The 20,920-nt window shown below is 37.7% G+C and overlaps 1 protein-coding gene across 3 annotated transcripts in view; it reads right to left on the bottom strand.

Moving 5' to 3' along the window:
- LOC134753523 (synaptotagmin-7) overlaps nt 1–20,920 on the bottom strand; it is a 643,705-nt gene that overhangs the window by 128,280 nt on the left and 494,505 nt on the right. The gene's annotated exons all lie outside the window — the stretch shown is intronic.

Here is a 20,920-nt window from a genome sequence, read left to right as displayed (position 1 = left end):
TCTTTAGCAAATTTTTGACGTATCTTGAAGTTCGAGTCAGGCCGTATCATAGCAGGGATAAGGGCGGTTTCAGGCTAGCGATTTATACGAACTCACTCGCGTGTAAGCATCGATTATAATTCGCTTATAATTATGCGAATATAAATAAACGACAAAAATCCGAGATTCGTCCAATTTGTTTTGTATAATAAACGCTAATGATAAAATTAGGTCTGACAAGCACAAGGGGGGGAGTCCCTTAACTAATCGGGGGGTTTTGAGGATTTTTTAACCCCCCCCCCCCTGGTGAGATGTCGTGATTCGACTCTATGCCCTCGTATTTTGAGTTTAGATGAGTTTGATTAATTAGACAAAACACAATTTGATTTATTATTTTTATTAAGTCACTGTTTGGCCCTATGGTTGACTGGTAGAGAATGCCATTTGGCATTAAGTCCGCCATTTGTACACTGCTGTATATATTTAGTGCAATAAAGTTTAAATAAATAAATTTTACATCTTAAGGATTGACATGTATAGAAGAATTGTGTCAGATTTTGGCATATTTTCTTTAAGATCTGATTTTCCGAAATTTTTACACTATTTATTCCCCAAAAAAAAGTGATATTTTCCCTCTCCCCTATTGAGATTCAGTGAGTATCGGCTTGACCCCCCTTCCCCCCATCCTTCTAAAGCTCTCGCATAATGAATGGACGCCCTCTAAGGTGTGAAATGAAATGAAAAATGAAAAAAAGCGTTTATTGGTTACAATATTGTGTACAGCAAATTATGGTTGGAATCTCCAAGAAGGCGCCTACTGACTATCAGTCCGCCGGACGATATCGGCCTGTCAGAACAAACATTTGACAGCTCCGAACAACTGACAGGCCGATATCGCCCGGCGGCCTGATAGTCAGTGGGCTCTTAAGTAAAATTATACTTGTGATAGGAGATCCCGCTATTCCTACCAAAGTTAGATGTTAGACATGTGAACTAGTCTACAAAACGGACATCCGTTTTGAATGACACAAACATGATAATTGTTTTAGCAGCCTATTTAAAAAATCTTCTTCGTTCAGTCAGTTTGAATCCAGTTTATAATGTAAGGCCCACCATACAAAGTTTTCCTATTCTTAATTTTAACCTTGTTGTATAGAAGATTAGAGTGACTTTAGTTTGTTTAGAAAACAATGAAACAAAAGAAATGCTACTTAATTCAGTTAGTGTAAGGTTCAAATTAGATTGAAACAGAGTGTACATTGTAATGCACATTGGGCCTTACGAGGATACATTAACAACAGCATAGACAAAGTGATGGAACGTCGCCGTACAGCACTAATGAACGCAGTGCCCATTAACAAAACTACATATTTTCAGAGGTTTACTTTTTCTTTCTGAGAGCCTAATATACACTATACAGAAGCGTTGCTAGTGTTTAGAATACCCACAGGGCCTTATTCTCTTAAGGGAATTCTGTCTAGCTATCACGGTTCATAAGATACAGCCTGGTGACAGACAGACGGACAGCGGAGTCTTAGTAATAGGGTCCCGTTTTTACCCTTTGGGTACGGAACCCTAAAAATTATTGTACCCAATTAAGTTCACGCGCCTATTTAAACGAAAATACACCGATAATTAATAATCAATATTAATTAATAGGACGAAATAGCCTTTGATCGTTGGAAAATATCCCGGCGAAAGGGTCAGCAGATGTAGCCTAAGAGATGGCGGTTAAATAGAGATCTGGTTATATTTATTTCTGGTTCACATTATTATTATAACCTCACACATACAAAAACATCTTCACTTCATGAATTTTCCATCCTTTTTTTTCTTAACGACCTGAGCGGTATTTAACAGCGGGGCTTCGGGCTATGAGCAGCTTCGCAAATACTGGTTTAATCGCGGATTTCTCCTTGGTTATTCCAACCCAAGTACGGATCATAACTTATAAAGTGTATAGCAAAGAAAAATCTGAGTATTATTTTAGTTCCTCTCATTCAAAAACACATTATTTTACGACAAGTGTTTTCCATCCTCATTTTTAGGGTTCCGTACCCAAAGGGTAAAAACCCCTATTACTAAGACTCCGCTGTCCGTCTGTCCGTCTGTCTGTCTGTCACCAGGCTGTATCTCATGAAATGTGATAGCTAGACAGTTGAAATTTTCACAGATGATGTATGTATGTACCCGCCGTCAGTACACGCCGCGCCCTCGACCAGTGAAGACGTGTCGTGTCTCTGTGAAGACGGTCCTCGTAAATTGGACCGAAACATGTCGAGCTATTCGTCTTAATAATACGTGAGTGACCCGGTTTAAAATAATCTAATATGTTTGAGTCTCACGGGAGTTTTATAGTTAAAAATGATGTATCCCTGTTGCCGCAATAACACCAAATACTAAAAAGTACTCTCAATCATATCATATTCTTTCAATCTGACGAAATGTTTTCGATCCTTATTATTTTTTCTCAATGACTTGCACTATTTAACAGCGGGCTCTCAGACTATGAGCAGCTGGGCAAATACGGGTTTAATCGGGGATGTGCGACTTTGCCAAATAAGCGTTTGAAAATAAAAGGTCCCGTGCGGGTTTTAGGGATTTTAGAACCAATAGGATAACGTGTATGTTTGCTTTTGATTTATATACGATTGGTAAAAACTGTTGACGTGTTATTTTTACACAATTGGTAACAAATACAAAATTATTAATCAAGCGAGCTTAAAAAGTATCCATTTCAGCTTAAGCAACACTGTTTGCGTATTGTCCAGCTGCTGCTCTCCCCTGTGTCTAACCATGATTCAATCCAATTCCGTAGCCACCTGGAAGGGAAGGCTGATCTGGCATCCAAAAAACTCGGTGTGCTCAATAAAGCACGGCGATACTTTACTCCGGGGCAAAGAGTCAGACCCCATATGGAGTACTGCTGTCACCTTTGGGCAGGAGCACCTGGATGCCAGTTCAAAGGTGCGCTGTACGAATCGTCGACGATCCCAAACTCACAAGCGGTATTGAACCTTTAAGTCTAAGGAGAGACTTCGCCTCCTTATGCGTGTTCTACCGCTTGTACAATGGGCTGTGCTCTGAAGAACTGTTTGACATGATGCCAACGGCCGCTTTCTATCACCGCACCGCTCGCCATCGGCAGGGTGTTCATCCTCACACCCTAGCACCTAAATGGTCGCGTACTGTGCAGTTTAAGAGGAATTTCCTCCCGCGTACGCTTCGGCTGTGGAATGAGCTCCCTGCCGAGGTTTTCCCGAGGGGCTACAGTATGGGGTTCTTCAAAAAAGGAATGTACAGGTTTTTAAAGGATCGGCAACGCGCGTGTAATATCTCCGGTGTTGCAGGCGTCCATAGGCTACGGTAACTGCTTACCATCAGGCGGGCCGTATGCTTGATTGCCACCGACGTGGTATAAAAAAAAAAATGATCGTGACGTCACTATCAATATTTTGTTTCGCGCGTAGAGTAACGATTGTCTCTGTCTTTTGTATTGCTTTAATGCAATGGACCCTATAATGATTCTCAAAACAAACCTGCCGGGCTATGATGCTTTGTCACCATTTCATTTATCATTGTATAAGTGAAAAGACGGCATATCTGATAAGTGATTTAATTCGGTATAAAGGATCGAGGATAACGTATAAGTGACAAATGATAGCGATGAGGTTTTGAAAAATGAATTTTAAGCTCGATGACTTAAGGTGTATTTTAAAGAATAGATTGTTAAATCACATTCTACCACTTATCCATGTATAAATGACATAGACAGTTATAAATTATCCATGGTTTGAGCTTTTGAAAAATCAATTCTAAACAAGTTTACTTAAAGTGTATTTTAATGAATATTTGGCTAAATGACATCCTATCACTTATCTATGTACATGTGATATTGATAGTTAAAAATTATCCATGGTGTAAGCTTTTGAAAAATAAACTCTAATTGAGTTTATTTAAGGCGTTTATTAAAGTAAAACTTTTATACCGTCGCCTCAAATTTAACCGTCTTTAGCATGTCGCATTACAGCAGTAGTAAAATTCTACTTTAATCATATAATATATATGTAAAAATGTTCTTTTAAAATGGAAATATGCAATGTAAGAATTTTGTGCTACGGTTTGAAATTGTGTTACAATTACGACCCTATCGAATTCATTGTTTACCGATGTCCCCGAAGGCGCCTGTAAAAAACTAGGCCTACCCATTGGAGTGCCGGCTTTCGCCTGCCGTAAGGCCCCTTTCGTTTCGACGCCCCGTCCGAGGCCTAGCGCTCCGGCTCCGACCAAGTCCCCGCTGCCGCCGCTAGTCGCGACGGTGCACCGTGCACCACACATCGAGAGAGTATCGACTCTGCAGTATCGTGCCAGACGTTAATTGTGAATTGTTTAGTTATACGTAATTATATACTGTGGTTTGTGTTTGTTATTTGATATAAGTTTCTCATTTACTATGTTACTATTTTATGGTGTTAGATGCAATGAGTTCTCTGTCTGAGTCGTCGTGCCCCTTACTGTCTTGACTCGTCGCGAGTGTTCACATCCCGAGGTCTTAAGTCGCATATTACTCGTAAACACAAAGATGTTCCCCACCTTATGCCTCCGCAACCCGCCGGCGAGGCCTCTGTTCGCTTTAATATCACACCACCAGCTCCAGCTTCACAAACACATAGCTGTAGCCTGGACCAACTTGTTTCATTAAGGGTCAGTGCGAGTTTTTCCCCACATTCCAAATGGAGCGAGGAGTATCGCCGCTAGTAACTGATGTAGTATCATTGATAATTGCATTACAATTAATGGATTGAACGAATGGTTCGCCCTCCTATCTTTTTCCTACAGAGCCCTACGAACGCCTGTATCAGAAGAAGCAGGATTTCTTACCGCCATGCCATTTTAAATGCGTCTATCTTTCTCAAACATGCATGAATTAGGTATTTTATTTAGTAACTAGCTTTTACATGTGACTCTGATCCTATTAGCACATGCTTTTAGGGGTAAAAGCTATCCTATATGTTCATCTTATGAATGATACTTTTTGTTCCGCCATGTAAACAGTAATCTTCATTTAAGAGTCCCGGGCAAGCTCGGCCGAATTTCACCTTCCCATACAAGCGGAGTTTCGTTCTCATTTTAAAACTAAGTGTTGGATTTTAATCAAACCTTGCATATTCGATAACATGAGGTATATCTAGGTCTGTAATTAGTTTATATAGCTCTCGTAAACGTAAACGAAATAGAGCAAAAACAAGTTTTCTATAAAAAACTTATATTCGCTGTATTTTTTTTACTATGGTATCTGAAGCTACATAAACTAATTACAGCCGGGCTGCACATGTTTGGCGCGAGAGTGTCTCGTCACGGCATAGAATACCCGACCCCCTTTAATTGATACAGAAAGACGGGTAGTCTATATATATATATATCTATGCGAGATACTGTCGCGTCAATCATTAGGTAAGGGAAATTAGCTAAAATTACGGCATAATTAATGGAAGACTTTTTTAAATTGGGATATATCAACCCTCCCCCCTCTGCGTCACACCCCCCCCCCCACCGGGCCGGGCCCGTAACCCGGTTTTTCTCAATTTTTAAGGAAACCGTTCAAGATACAGAAAAAATGTGTAGAAACGAAGTGATCCTTAATAAATTTGCTATTAATCTCTTATACACACCACAGTGCTATCACTTATAGTTTTTGTGCAATCTGTCACCAAAGATACAAATTTTTTAGCATTTAACGTTTTATTTTTCTTTTTTAAGATAACTTTTCTCAAAAAATACTCACGATATCGCCCAATTTTGTTTTATTTAAGTAAATAGTTAATATGTTCTTTAAAACGAAGTATTATTTATTATTAAACTCCTTCATTTGACGATTTTATGCCATTTTGAAAATACATCCTCGTCAAACATATTCAAAGTCAGCGAATATCCTTATTAACCACTTGTCTGTATGAAACGGACCCTTACCGAAATTCATACCTAAAGCACAACCCGAGGGTGAACCCACGATTTTCGACCACCACATACATATGAAAAGTAATAAGCGAAAGAGATAAAGAAAGTTGGATTTTGCTCTTTACGAATGGGAAACGTAAACATTTCAAAAGTTCCCTACGTGTGTCCAATGTATATGGTTCCGTGGTTACTTTTTAGGTTTCCGTACCCAAAGTGTAAAAACGGGACTCTATTACTAATAATCTACTGTCCGTCTGTCTGTCACCAGGCTGTATCTCATAAACCATGATGACAACACGTGCGCTTGTTTTTTAAGAAATTCAGCACCTGAATAGATATTCAGGTCAATTTGGTATAAATTCAGATATTCTTTGTCAAATAAACTGGTCGGAATGTCTATCCTACCTATTCATAAACTTTGTCTTAAACTGAAACTGAAAAGTCCAGACTCAAGGTTTGTCAGAGAGCAATGGAACGCAGCATGCTGGATGTTCGTAGAACCGACCAACCGAGCATATTACATATAAACACCGCACTGCGATCCAAAACCGGTATTGTGGATGTGGGCATGAAGGTCGCAAAGCTATAAGTGGGCTAAATGGGGCTGGGCAGGGCACGTTGGCCGAATTAACGAACTAGCCACATACTGGATCCCACAGGATGGACCTCGGAGCAGAGGAAGACCAAAATAGAGATGGCAGGACACTTATTTAGAAAAGAAGTGGGAGTGTGCATTGGACAATTTGGATAGGACTAAATAGCGGTGAGAGGGAAGGCCTTTGCCGAGCAGTGGAACACTCTTATATATGTATAGGCTAGTAAAAAAACACACACAAAATAGGTGACATAGACAATAAAACAATTGCGATTGGTCTAAATTAATTCCGTGACCATAAGTGCTGAATATCTGAAAAAAAGGCATAGAGCATGTCGGGCCATGCTCATTGTAGGGCTCCGTAGTTACCCGTCCGTCACAATAGGCTGCCTTGAATGGAGCCTATTAGTAAGTAACAACATAACATAACAGGCAAAAGGGAGTAGGTGCATACCTTCGTAACGCTTTGTACATAGGTACGTCTTTTTACTAAGAAGGGAAGTTTTAGCGATAAGTCAAAAACGACTTTTCATTGAATGTCTTTCTACAGCTCTACATTCACGATATTTTTTTTTGTTTTGAACCCATGGTTCAAATGATACATAAGTCTAGATATTTAACTCCAAAAACTGGTATATTTCACGGTAGAATATGATGGAACTTGCATTAATTCTAACTTAAGATCACATCAATGTTCATATTCTGACAAATAAATACTTTTCATTTCATTTCATTTCAAATCCCCTTCTAGTATTCAAGTCCATGTGTTTCCACTTATCGTGCCCAGTGAGCACTACGATAAATTAATCAAAGGCTAGCCGTCAAAAATCGACTATATGTCTAATTATCCAACAATCGTAGCCATTTACCGGCTATTGCTGTCAAAGTGGACAAAAGTGTATAAAAATGTATAAATCTGGACAAGTGTCATATATATCATTTAACTTATCCACTTATCATCAAATTTTAAGGTGGAAATTTAGACAAATGACATATTATCCAACGACCATGTTATGCAGTATATCATTTACCGGCTATCGTTGTCAAAAGTGGATAAGACGTCAAAACTGTATAAAATGTCAGTTTTATCATCATTTATACAGCTATATCATTTATACAGTCGAGCATCATAGCCCGGCTGATCTACTGATATCATTAATAAAAAAAATCATCTAGGCCGTTATAATAAATAATAATATATATTATATATTTGTGTTTATATGAATATGTATTGTATATATATATATATATATATATATATATATATATATATATATATGTATATTTTATATTCTAGATTACAGGTTTTAATTATTTACGTTTGTAATAATTGAACCATAATTTACTTTCTGTTCATAGTGTTCGTTTGTCTATCTTGATCTGTTTGTTTCATTCTCAATTGCTCAAAGGTTGACTGGAAGAGATCCCTTATAGGGATAAGTCCGCCTTTGTACATTGTATATATTTATGTTCTTTTATTGTGTTTGTAATCTGTCTTATGTACAATAAAGTGTTTACATACATACATACATACATACAATAAATAGGTAAATAATTTCTTTATTCAAACACGGTGTTCCAAATTTGTTAGTTAGTTACTTAACAGCTAGCTTATTTATACTAAAACTATTTTTTTAATACAGTTGCTTAAAAAGTGCTACTTTTCGTGGCTGTTTAGCGTGCGGAAAGTTGGTTTTCGCGAACTAGTTCTTTTTACTTTTCCAATTTTTTTAATTTTTACTTGTGCCAATTCATGACTACTTATTGATGAGTGTTAATATTAGTTTCCTTTAAACGTCGTAATCAACATAAAAACCTACTGTTAATGTAAGAATACGAAAAATATAGAGCTCGAGGGAGAGGAGTGTTAGGGTCGGCAACGCGCATGTAACTCCTCTGGAGTTGCAGGCGTACATAGGCTATGGAGACTGCTTAACATCAGGCGGGCCGTATGCTTGTTTGCCACCGACGTAGTATAAAAAATATGCATATTTCATATTGGTAATATTTAAATACATTTTATCGTATTTTTATCAATCTTCATTTTTAGTTTTAAAGTGTGTCGATAGATGGCAGTGAATTTACTGTGGGTACAAAATTTACTATGACAGTACCGCTCCTATTATATCCTCTTTGGTTATATCCTCCTTTCCTCCTAGACCTGAACCGTGCCAAATGGTGAGAGCATAATATTCCATTAGATCCACACGTCGATTACCTCAACTTATCTTAGCCATTAGCATAATTTTCCTATTGAAACTGGAATAACCTCGTGAGTCTAAAATGTACATATTCATTGCAATCTAATTTGAACCTTTTGATGAAACAAATAGAGTAGCATTTCTTTTGTTTCACTGCGTTGTAAAACAAACAAAATTCGTTCTAATTTACTTACAGAATAAGGTTCAAATTAAAAATTGAAAAATTTTATATGGTGGGTCTTACGAGGATAACATTAAATTCAATGATAACGGGCTTTTAAGTATTGTCATTGCTTTTACGAACAGTACAGTCGCCATCAGATATATCTGAGCAGCCAAGGTGCTCACAAATATCTGAACACGCCTCTATCCTCCTAAGATCTGAGGTACCAAATTTTGTACATAATATAAATTCACCCTTCAGTCCCAGCATTAAGTGAATTACTATAGTAATAACAAAGATAGATATAACTCCGTAATAGATGGATACAGTCTAAGGAAAAAACGTGCCTCGAAAATAAATAAAAATTGATTCTCGGTCAGACGGCGCCACTATCTTTGGCCTACTCTCGGATAGATGGCGTTGACGGTTTCGTTTGTTATTTAATAATTTTAACGCATATCAGTGAAAGAACATGGGTCAAAGCATATAAAATTAATTAATGCAAATAAAAAAATCATTTATCCATATATAAATACATTTTATGGTATCTTTATACATCTTTATTTTAGTTTTAATCGTGTGTCGATAGATGGCAGTGAATTTACTATGGTTACAAAATTTACTATGACAGTACCGCTCTATCCTATTATATCCTCTTTGGTAATAAACACCGCTGGTACATATTTCGGTACAAAATGTTTAGATGCCCCCCGCTTTCAAATTTGAATGAAATGAAAACTCGCGCGGAGTATTCTGACAGTCCATAGAGTTGTAAATAGTCTGTTCAGGACTGACAACAAATATTTATTATGTGCAAAAAAATGAACAAGAGGCCTCTAGGACTATGACGTTTAAAAAAGGCTATTGTTATGGCGCTAGGTGCGTGTTCAGATATTTTTGAGTCTCTCGGCCACTCCGATATATCTGATGGCGACTGTACCTGCCCCTAGTAAATTTCATTCCATAGCGTGACGTGACGTGTTTGCGTTATGTATATTTTTGTATGGGATTTTGAACAGCGCGCCAAGCGGGACGTTTTGGAAACTCAAAATCCCATACAAAATGACACTTACGCAAATGCGTACGTCACGTCACAGTCACAGAATAAATAATAGTACTACCGTACAGAAAGGAAACTTCCTACAAAACCGAAGTTTGACAGCGGTTCAGGGTCGAATCATGCTATCCCTTTCTAATATATTGCAGTATCCCTTTCGGCTGTTCAGGATTGTCAAAATTCAAGTCATTATCTTATCTGTGGTCGTGAACGCAAAGGGACGTCAAGTTGTGCCAACCCTAATAATTGCTCGGAGCAATGCTGAGCCGAACGGAGCCGAGTTTGCCCGAAGCGAGAAGTTTCGAACCCCTGGTACAGTGAGTCGAGTTTTAGTGATTATTACATACTATCTTCTGCGCGCGACTTCGGCTGCGTAATGATGATGATGATTGATAAAAACAAGTGCGAGTCGGATTCGCCCACCGGTACTTTTAAATATTTGTTCTTATAGCGGCAACAGAAATACATCATCTGTGAAAATTTCATTATCACGGTTGATGAGATACAGCCTGGTGACAGACAGACGGACAGACAGACAGACGGACAGGGGAGTCTTCGTAATAGGGTCCCTTATTTACCCTTTGGGTACGGAACCCTAAAAACTACACGGCCTTCTCCGTCGTTTAATCACGCTTGTCACTTTCTCAAGTCGAATGAGGCCCTAGAAAGTAATGAATACGCCCCTGTAATGAGCTAACAAAGTTTTGAGTGTTTTCCGATAGTTAGAAGCATTCTTTAATGTAAGGTGAAATTGAATGAGTTGAGAGCAAACTGGATTAAATGAAGGTTAAAATGTAAGATGCACCCACTTTGACATTTTTCTGCCATGGTTGACTGATAGAGAATGTCACGAGGCGTCAAGTCTGCCATTTGTAACTTATTTTATGTGCTATAAAATTTAAAATAAATAAATATAGGTATAGCTAAAGTTGCAATTTATTGAAAATCAATTGGCAAAACTATTAACTGTAGCAAAGACGATATAATAGGGTAGAGCGGTACTGTCATAGTAAATTTTATAATCACAGTAAATTCACTGCCATCTATTTATTAATTTAAACTTTATTGCACGATATAAAATTGTACAAAAGGCGGACTTAATGCCTTAAGGCATTCTCTACCAGTCAACCATTGGGTCAAACAGAAACGTGTAGTTAGTGCAGGATTGTAGAAAGCGAGAGGAAATATGAAACACAAATCAAATTATTCTAAACAATATATATTTTGTTTATACACTTACACATATAAGAATAATAACAATATATACCTACATATATACAAACATGCATACATACATATCTATCTATCGACACACGATTAAAACTAAAAATGAGGATGTATAAAAATACCATAACATGTATTTATATATGGATAAACGATTTTTTTTATTTGCATTAATAATTTTTATATGATTGACCCATGTTCTTACACTGATGTGCGTTAAAATTGTTAAATGACAAACGAAACCGTCAACGCCATCAATCCGAGATTAGGCCAAAGGTAGTGGCGCCATCTGATCGAGAATCAAATTTTCTTGATTTTCGAGGCAGGTTTTTTCCTTAGACTGTATCCATCTATTACGGAGTTATATCTATCTTTGGTTTCATGATAGAATTTTTAACGGGATTATGATTTAATCCTTTTTTTTTACTAGCCCATTATGGTGTCCCACTGCTGGGCAAAGGCCTCTCCCCTTGTCTTCCACGACTCCCGATATAGTGCCTCCTCCGGCCAGTTGTTGAGAAAGGTGTCTAGGTCGTCCCGCCATCTCTGTCTGGGCCTGCCGGGTCCGCGCCCCTCTTCTGGCATCCATTTGGTAGCTATGCTAGCCCATTATGGTGTCCCACTGCTGGGCAAAGGCCTCTCCCCTTGTCTTTCACGACTCCCGATATAGTGCCTCCTCCGGCCAGTTGTTGAGAAAGGTGTCTAGGTCGTCCCGCCATCTCCGTCTGGGCCTGCCGGGTCCGCGCCCCTCTTCTGGCATCCATTTGGTAGCTATGCTAGCCCATTATGGTGTCCCACTGCTGGGCAAAGGCCTCTCCCCTTGTCTTCCACGACTCCCGATATAGTGCCTCCTCCGGCCAGTTGTTGAGAAAGGTGTCTAGGTCGTCCCGCCATCTCCGTCTGGGCCTGCCGGGTCCGCGCCCCTCTTCTGGCATCCATTTGGTAGCTATGCTAGCCCATTATGGTGTCCCACTGCTGGGCAAAGGCCTCTCCCCTTGTCTTCCACGACTCCCGATATAGTGCCTCCTCCGGCCAGTTGTTGAGAAAGGTGTCTAGGTCGTCCCGCCATCTCCGTCTGGGCCTGCCGGGTCCGCGCCCCTCTTCTGGCATCCATTTGGTGGCTATGCTAGCCCATCTGTCTGGATTTAATCCTATTTAAATAGAATAAAGCAAAAGGAATAAAGAATAGAATAATAGAATAAAGCAAAGTTACTTATGGTATGTACTAAAGGCGAATTCAGGCTACGTATTTTTGCACACCTGAATCGCTACATTGATAGCTGGGTTTACCTACTTTAGTCATTTATTCAATATTGCATTGTCATGTACATAATAAGGTGTTACATTTTATATAGCCAGTTGACACCCTGTAAGGCACACAATAGTACAGTTTTTCTATCTACTTATTTTATTCAACCATATAGTATTCTTGCAAATAAATGATACTGATTGATTGATAGATAAATGAGTAAGCTTACTATTTCTCATTGATTCAATCCAACAATTTTTTAAAATATTTCTTGCATAACACTCGAAAATCTCGAAATACATTATGGCTCCTCCTCACGATGGCCGAGCGTAGACCAGTCCAAGGGACGCATTTATGCGTAAGAGGGAGCAAGTGATATTGCTATCTCATTCCACTGCATAGCTGCGTCCCCTTGGACTGGCCTATTCTTAACTTTTCTTTAAGTGAAATGTATATACAAATGACAATGTATGATTATTACTGAATAAATGATATGATATGATATGATATGATATGATATGATACGCTGGGCCTATAATAGAGGAACCATTCCGTCGCTAGACGGGGAGCCTATAACCTGTTACACTGAGGCATCAGGAAAATTCTTCTTTTCAAAGCGTAGTAACAGAAGTAGATGCAACTAGAAGGAGAAAACGCGTATCTACTGTGCACACTGCACACTCTTGTCCCTCAGCCAGAATATTGTATAGATTCGATTAGATATTTATTCTCATAATATGAAATTACATTATAAATTATGCTAAATGAATTTATATTATGATCGTCATGACTAGGTATTTATATGATATTATTTAATAAATTAATAGATTCAAAAAATGTCTTACAAATAATCAATGTTATGTCAACAAATTTTATGAATTCATGTCAAAAACAAAATACGGGATTATTAACTAAGTATGAGTATCTCCTATAGGAGCCCCCTTAAATATTTATTTTATCCTGTTTTTTAGTATTTGTTTGTCATCTGTGAAAATTTCAACTGTCTAGCTGTCACGGTTCATGAGATTCAGCCTGGTGACAAACGGACAGACAGAAGGACCGTTTTACTCTTTGGGTACGGAACCCTAAAATATATTACCTAGTTAACTGAAGTGAATCCAACAACACCTTACACTTTAATATCTTTCTTGCATACATTCTAAACACATTATGCCTCCTCCGCTAGACGGGGAGCCCATTGTAACCTGTTACACTGAGGCATCGGGACAAGTCTTCTTTTCAAAGCGTAGTAACATAGAAATATAATATAAAACTGGAAGGCCCTCTAACCAAAGCCTGAAGATGTGTTCAAATTTTAATTAAAACTTTTTACAATTAAAAAAATCCGACTTCAAAAAGGATAAAATAAAAATTATTTACTAACTAATTTGTTTGTAAGGAGTTATGGCGTTATTCATAAACGCGTTACTGGCCTGAATTAGCTATGAATCGTTTGTCTTTATCTGTCGTTTTGACTTATGTATTTGTAAGAAAGGGATAAAACATAATTCAAATCAGGCACGTCGGTAAAGTTTTATGAATAAGGGGATTAGTTTATAAGTAAGTAGTAATGCAACCTTGCTGTTTTGTAGCTATAAATTACGTGTTTATTGAATAAAACTTTAGTCTTTAATCGGCATTCACTTGTTTGATTGTTCCTCCAACCTCCCGCACCACATGGCGACCCTGCCAGGATGAAGTCGGTGCCAAGCCAAATTTTAAAGCGTACCGTGACTGATGCGTTTCGATAAGGATGTTTTATGTACGGTGGATTAACCTCGTACTATCGAAGTTTTCGAAGAGACGAACATGATACGGACCTTTAATTAAGTATCTTATTCTTTGATACGGACTACGCCAAGATGAGGGTTCGGTTTGATCGTGTGTTTTTAAGTACCTATAGAAAGTATGTTCATTGCTGTCGTGTTTTTTATACACCAAATTATTCTAATTGTCCAAAGCACGCAGCCGTGGGATTTGAACTGATTCATTTCCCGTCCTTCATTCAAAGGATTTGATTTCAAAACATAAAGCAATAGGGATGTTGACATGAATCGCGATTATATAAAATGTTATGTTTTTACAATAGCAGGGAATATTAGAATGCTGAAAATCATATTTTGTAAGAGTAAATATGCGTTATAAACTAATTAAAAATAATTAAAAGTATTTAAAATAATGCTCAGCATCACGTGACTGCAAAGTGCAAACGCAAATCGGAGCGCGTGACGTCACGGTGTGAGAAACACGCATAGACAAGTTGTCAAACCTGGTGGTCCCCTGGCACTGACAGCAGTTTGTTTATCACATCGTTACGTCATCCAGATCACGTGACAGCTGGAGCGTTTATGCGCGAAATTGAAGCACTAAACTAATTAGTCGATTTAAAAAAAAAAAAAATTTTTTTGCAATAATTACGTGTCTATCTATAAAATGAAAACAGTTCTAAAAAATTGTCAACATCCTTATTAAATTCTGGTCTGTTTCACATAATTGCTGATTTTTAAACTTTCCAGTCGCACGTACTTTTCCTAGATCCACGGCTCAACAGCTCCATACCGTTGCCATGGCAACCCGATCGATTGGTACAACCCGGCCATCCTGCTCGCACACACGACCTCTCGTGTAGCGTCGTCTCGCTCGTTTTTTATAATCGGTGCATTTTTGTGATTCTTATGGATAATGAGGACGGATTTGAGATGATTAAACTGGGGTATTGAATTAATTTTTAATATGTTACGTTTAAGAAAATTTACTTGAATTTGTGATTCAAGTACCTAATTGTATGTTTTTACAAGCATATCGTCGCTATACTTACTCAACCTCATATCTGCAACAATCATTTGATGGAAATGTCGCTTTTCTTTCATTCGGAATACGGGTGTTTTTGTCATCAAATGAGTGTTGCAGATACGAGGCTGAGTAAGTATAGCGGCGATATATTATAGATACAGAAACTCACAGGGTGCCCTTTTTACAAGCCTTTTATTAACTTGCAATATACTGTATGTATGTAATATGCACGGGTCAAATCTTGCAAGTTAAATTTGACCCACTTACCGATTGCTAATGAAGCTGAAAATAATCGTGTGACAATTATTATTATTATTGTTGGGGTGTTGTGGGCCTGTGAGTGTCACGTCGACCAAGCAGTGATCTATTGTGACGGCCCTTTAAAGTTCGTTACTAATGCCCGTTGAGGCCAGAAAATTCCAGATTCTTTGGGCCGTAATGTTCTGTACCTCATAGGGTTGCAGTATGTGCCGCCCTAAGTGGATACTTCGTTTTGACATTAGTGGTCCACAGGAACAGAGAATGTGCATTGCAGTCTCCTCTGACTCCTGGCAGAACCTGCATGTCGCATCCTGTTTCTTCCCAATTCGGAACATGTGTTTGTTCAACTTACAGTGTCCAGTCAATATTCTAGTCACTGCGCAGGTTTTATATATTTTGAGCCTTAGAAGCTCCTTAGCAGTTTTGCCGTTGAACCCTTTGATTAGAGCTTTCGAGTGTTCTTGTCCTTTGACGAACTTCCACCAATCGATTGCTCTCGTTTTTTCTATGTTGCTGAGCAGAGAGTATGCATCCCGTTTTGTGATTCCACAAAACGGTTCTGGGCCGCGTTTCGTTTCGTGTGACAATGCAATATTATGGTACCATCGAGCCGATCTGATGATGGAGACAGGAGGTGGCCATAGGAACTGTGATAAACAACACCATCTAATTGTGTTTAAGGTTTTTAGAATTGTCTCGATGAGTATCAGTTATCTGCGGAAAGAAAAGTACAGTTAGCGACAAAAGCTTGTACCAAAAATGAAGTTTTTGCCAAAAACTTATAATACTTGCTACTTCAAAAGTGTCACAAGCGGGTTGCTGATTCTTTATAGGTCTTGTGTTTTGACAATTATTTTTACGAGTAACCTTGATATTTTAATTTGTTCATATTTTTAAGTCGTATTTACTATTCGATTAGTTTCCCATTGATTAAACAAATGTCGGTTATTTTATCAAAGAATATAATAAAAACGGGTGACACCCGTTGACCACGAACGCTGTAAAGGGTTCGAAACGTCGGGATGTATTATAAACAGAGGGCGGAATTAATCATTGCAAAAATCAAACGTTAATAGAGTTGGAACGTTGAATTTTATCGACTTTTTTAGCTATCGATAAGTTCAGTAACCTTAAAAAATTCCGGAAATGTGGATTATCAATTTGATTATAAATTCAATATACGCGATATAATCCGTTTCCATAGTTTTATTTCATGAGTAACTATCGCGGTAACCGAAGACAATATAAAGAATATAATACTTATTTAAAAAGAATACAAACATTACGGGACACCAGGCGCTTCTTATGTCTAAAAGCGGCCACCAATCCGTCAACATTTTGGTCCACGTGCCATCAATCTGTCTGGCAACACGTCCCATGTCATGACATATTACCGTTGTCACGTTTGATTAATAACAAACTATTATGATTGTTCTTTGTCAAGAGATTGAGAAGATTGGTGAATGGGGGATAAATAACGTCACGGTGACTTGTCACCGTGACTCGCCGTCAAAAGGTGTCACTGTGACTTTTCACAAAAGAACGTTACAAAATCACATACGTTCCTACTGTTCTTAGTGCAGTCTCTGTTACTCAAATCACGACGCGTGACGCTACTGACGCTGTGACTGTAACTCGGCTCTAATCGGGCTCAGTCGGGAGTGTTCAGAAGTGGCGACATCGGATGACGCCTGAGGCGCTACCACAAATGGAACGCGAGCCAGGCGCAAATTTCGTCAGTCATCGCCTCCCGGGCGAAAACTCGTATAGCGAGCGGTTAACCGGCTATATATGTACGATGAACTATCCTCTGACAAAGTATCAAGCGGGAGGCGATGACTAATTTTTTTTTATAGACTTTATTTGCTGCCATTCCTCAACCCACCAACGGAGCGGCAGCTGACGTTCACGAGGGTTCATCATACATAGCCGTTAACCACTATACGAGTTTTCGCCCGGGAGGCGATTGGTCATGAAAATCTGTTCCTGGCCCGCGGTCTAAAATATCATGCAGCGAAACGGGTAACAGGCGTGACAAAGTCACGATGACTTTTCACTGTGACTTTTTTGGAACGGGATCGTCAGTCACTGATATCAAAATGTAAAGCTTTTCCCCATGTCTGTTGGTGAATAACAATAAAGGTCAAAGGACAAAGGTCCCTTGTCATCAATCTTCGGGACCTCTGGCGATCTTACTCAGGATTAAAGAGTATAGGCAAAAAATCGTAGGCTTTAGAAAATTGATGGTAACCAGACAGCCTGATTCTAATAAAAAAACCGGACAAATGCGAGTCGGACTCGCCCACCGAGGGTTCCGTACTTTTTAGTACCTATTTGTTGTTATAGCGGCCACAGAAATATGATGTATTGAAAAGAGAGAAATGGCTGTCAAAATTTCAACTGTCTAGCTGTCACGGTTCATGAGATACAGCTTGGTGATAGACAGGCAGACTGACAGATAGCCGGACAGACGGACAGTGGAGTCTTAGTAATAGGGTCCCGTTTTTACCCTTTGGGTACGGAACCTTAAAAAAACGTCAAAAATTTGATCTCGATACGATATGGATCGGATCTGTCAGTATCAAAAGTGACGTTTTTGTTTGAATTACTGTCACTTTTGACACTGACAGATGCGATCCATATCGTATCGAGATCAAATCTGACGTTTATTAAAATAATAGACTGAGAATAAATACGAATTACGAAAGACACGCCACGTCTTTGATTTTGATTAAGAGCAGAGCACAAATTGATTATATTTCCATCATAAGTTCCTTAAATCATCTGTCGCTATTTATACATTTAGGCTACGATGCCTAAAAGAGACACACATACACATGCAAGACTTTTAACCCTATATGCGCCGGGCGTTAAAGACGACCAGTGTGGCCTTGTTAGTAACGACCCTGCCTATGTAGCCAATGGATCGGAGTTCAAATCTTGGTGAGGGCTTTTATTTGTGGTGGTGTTTTCTATGTATTTAGGTATTTATAAATATTTATGCATTAAATATATTGTTGTCTCAGTAGGTACCCACCATACAAGCCTTATTGAGCTTACTGTAAAGCCCAATCAAATCAATCAATCAATCAATCAATTTTCAATTTGTGTAAAAACGTTCTATAATATTTATTCATTTTATTTATAAGTAGCTGATCAAGCAAAACTTGTCAGTAAATAAAAAAAAAACTATACTCAAAATACAAATACAAAATACAAAATTCTTTATTTAATAAATTAGCTCTACCAAAGATAGATATAACTCCGTAATAGATGGATACAGTCTAAGGAAAAAACGTGCCTCGAAAATCAAGAAAATTTGATTCTCGTTCAGAGGGCGCTACTAGTTTTGGCCTACAGTCGTATAGATGGCGTTGACGGTTTCGTTTGTTATTTAACAATTTTAACGCATATCAGTGAAAGAACATGGGTCAAAATCATAAAAATAATTAATGCAAATAAAATAAAAACATCTATCTATATTTAAATACATTCTATCGTATTTTTATAAATCTTCATTTTTAGTTTTAAAGTGTGTCGACAGATGGCAGTGAATTTACTGGGGTTACAAAATTTACTATGACAGTACCGCTCTAGTATAAGTTACTCTATGGCTCTACAAAATGATCTAAAATGATGGAGCCGCCCATCAGTAAGCATAAGAATGCCTGTGTCGGGAGACAACGCTCTTCCCTAACTATGTTTTTACATAGAGACAATAACATGACTAATACAAGTAATTCTTTTAACATGATAAACTATAACTATGTAAATAAAGTAACCTGAACTAAACAAAAAAAAAACGGAAAAAAAACCGGTGACCAGAGAGCTGGCGGCTTTCTCTCGCAGCGCATAAGTATTGCTTTTCAGCGAGGGAATGCTGCCAGCATCTTTGGCACATTGCCGCGGGGGCCTTATTTAGATGTTTTTTAATTAAGAGTAGTTTTGTTTTTTAATTTTTTTTATTTGTAAGTTGTTATTCTTAGTTACTTTTAGTTTTACTTTTAATTGAATAATAATAATTGTTAACTAAACAAACATATAGATTAATCTAACATTTTAGAATTTAGATTTATATTATATACATTAGAATTTAAACGAAACACAATTATCATCCCTTTCTTTTGGGTGCTAGTATTAGTGTAAGACAAAGATAGTATAATTCTCTCTGTTTATGTTTAAAATGTGACAGTCCTTTGACAAACTATATTTCATGGAGACTGTATAAAGGAGCCAAATCTCTATGTATGAAAAGTGTCCATCAAAAAACAGTAATTAGGCGGCGCCACCATACACCGAAATACTACCAAAAACAACCTACGTAATTTGGTCGGGTTATTTGTTGCCTTATATGAGTTATATGGTTCATATTATACTCATAGTCCCAGAGCCTAACTAGCGCCACCGGAGAGATTAGGAACTATTATTTAAAGCTGAAAGCGGTCGCTTTTGTAACAATTCTGCCATAAGAGATTGGCATCCTTTCTATACCATCCATACTATATTTATTTAAAATGTACAGAATACCTGACATAACACTAGAATAAGGTTCCCTAAAGCGACAACTAAATATGAAACTAAAATAAATTACGATACGCAATCAGGATAAATGGATGAATGCTGTAGGTAATTGGTCAATTTCGGTTCGTGATTCCAGGTAATTCTATTACGCCCTATTTTTGTGATGAATCGATACCGTACTCAAATATTTGTCCATGAAATAAAACAATGCTGATAAAATCTAACATAAAGTGATTTTATTTGGGCATTAGACATTCGAGGACAAATGTGGTATTTTCTATAAAAAGGGTGTTCTTCCGGCAGATATAAAAAATTCACCAAGTGATGCAATCTTTCTTAGAAAACTTAAACAATATCTCCTAAGCATGGCCTTTTATAGCACTGATGATTTTTTCAAATCGTAAAGTAGATATCATCACTAATCCAAACGAATTACAAGTAATTAATTATAGATATAAATGTATAATAATTAAATGAATGTAAATATATAATAATGAAATTAATGTAAATTTATAATATTAATATAAATATGTAACAATAATTAGTTAGTACCTACCCAAAATGTGTTATGTAAATTATTGACTTGTAAAATGACTGCCTTTTACCAATAAAACATCTGAATCTGAATCTGAATCTGGTGCTTCGATATAAATACAACGCCGCGCGACGCGACGCTATGCGGCGTAAGCGCCATCGACAATAAGGTCCCTTTTCGTAGAAAATGCCCTATATATTCAGACCTTGGTGTTCTTAAGAATTAGAATAATAACCATTTATTGCCATGCCACACAAAAATAACATTAACAATAGTTAGGGTTGTTTCCACATGTTTAATTATATAACAACCTTGTTAAATAGATAGAAAATGAGCAATTTATCGCAATAAATGAACTTAAAAAATATATAGGAATAATAAATA

The sequence above is a fragment of the Cydia strobilella genome, chromosome 27 (genome assembly GCF_947568885.1).
Source record: "Cydia strobilella chromosome 27, ilCydStro3.1, whole genome shotgun sequence".
Classification (NCBI taxonomy): Eukaryota; Metazoa; Arthropoda; class Insecta; order Lepidoptera; family Tortricidae; genus Cydia; species Cydia strobilella.
Note: the sequence above shows the minus strand (reverse complement) of the source record. Positions and strands in the feature narration are given on the sequence as shown.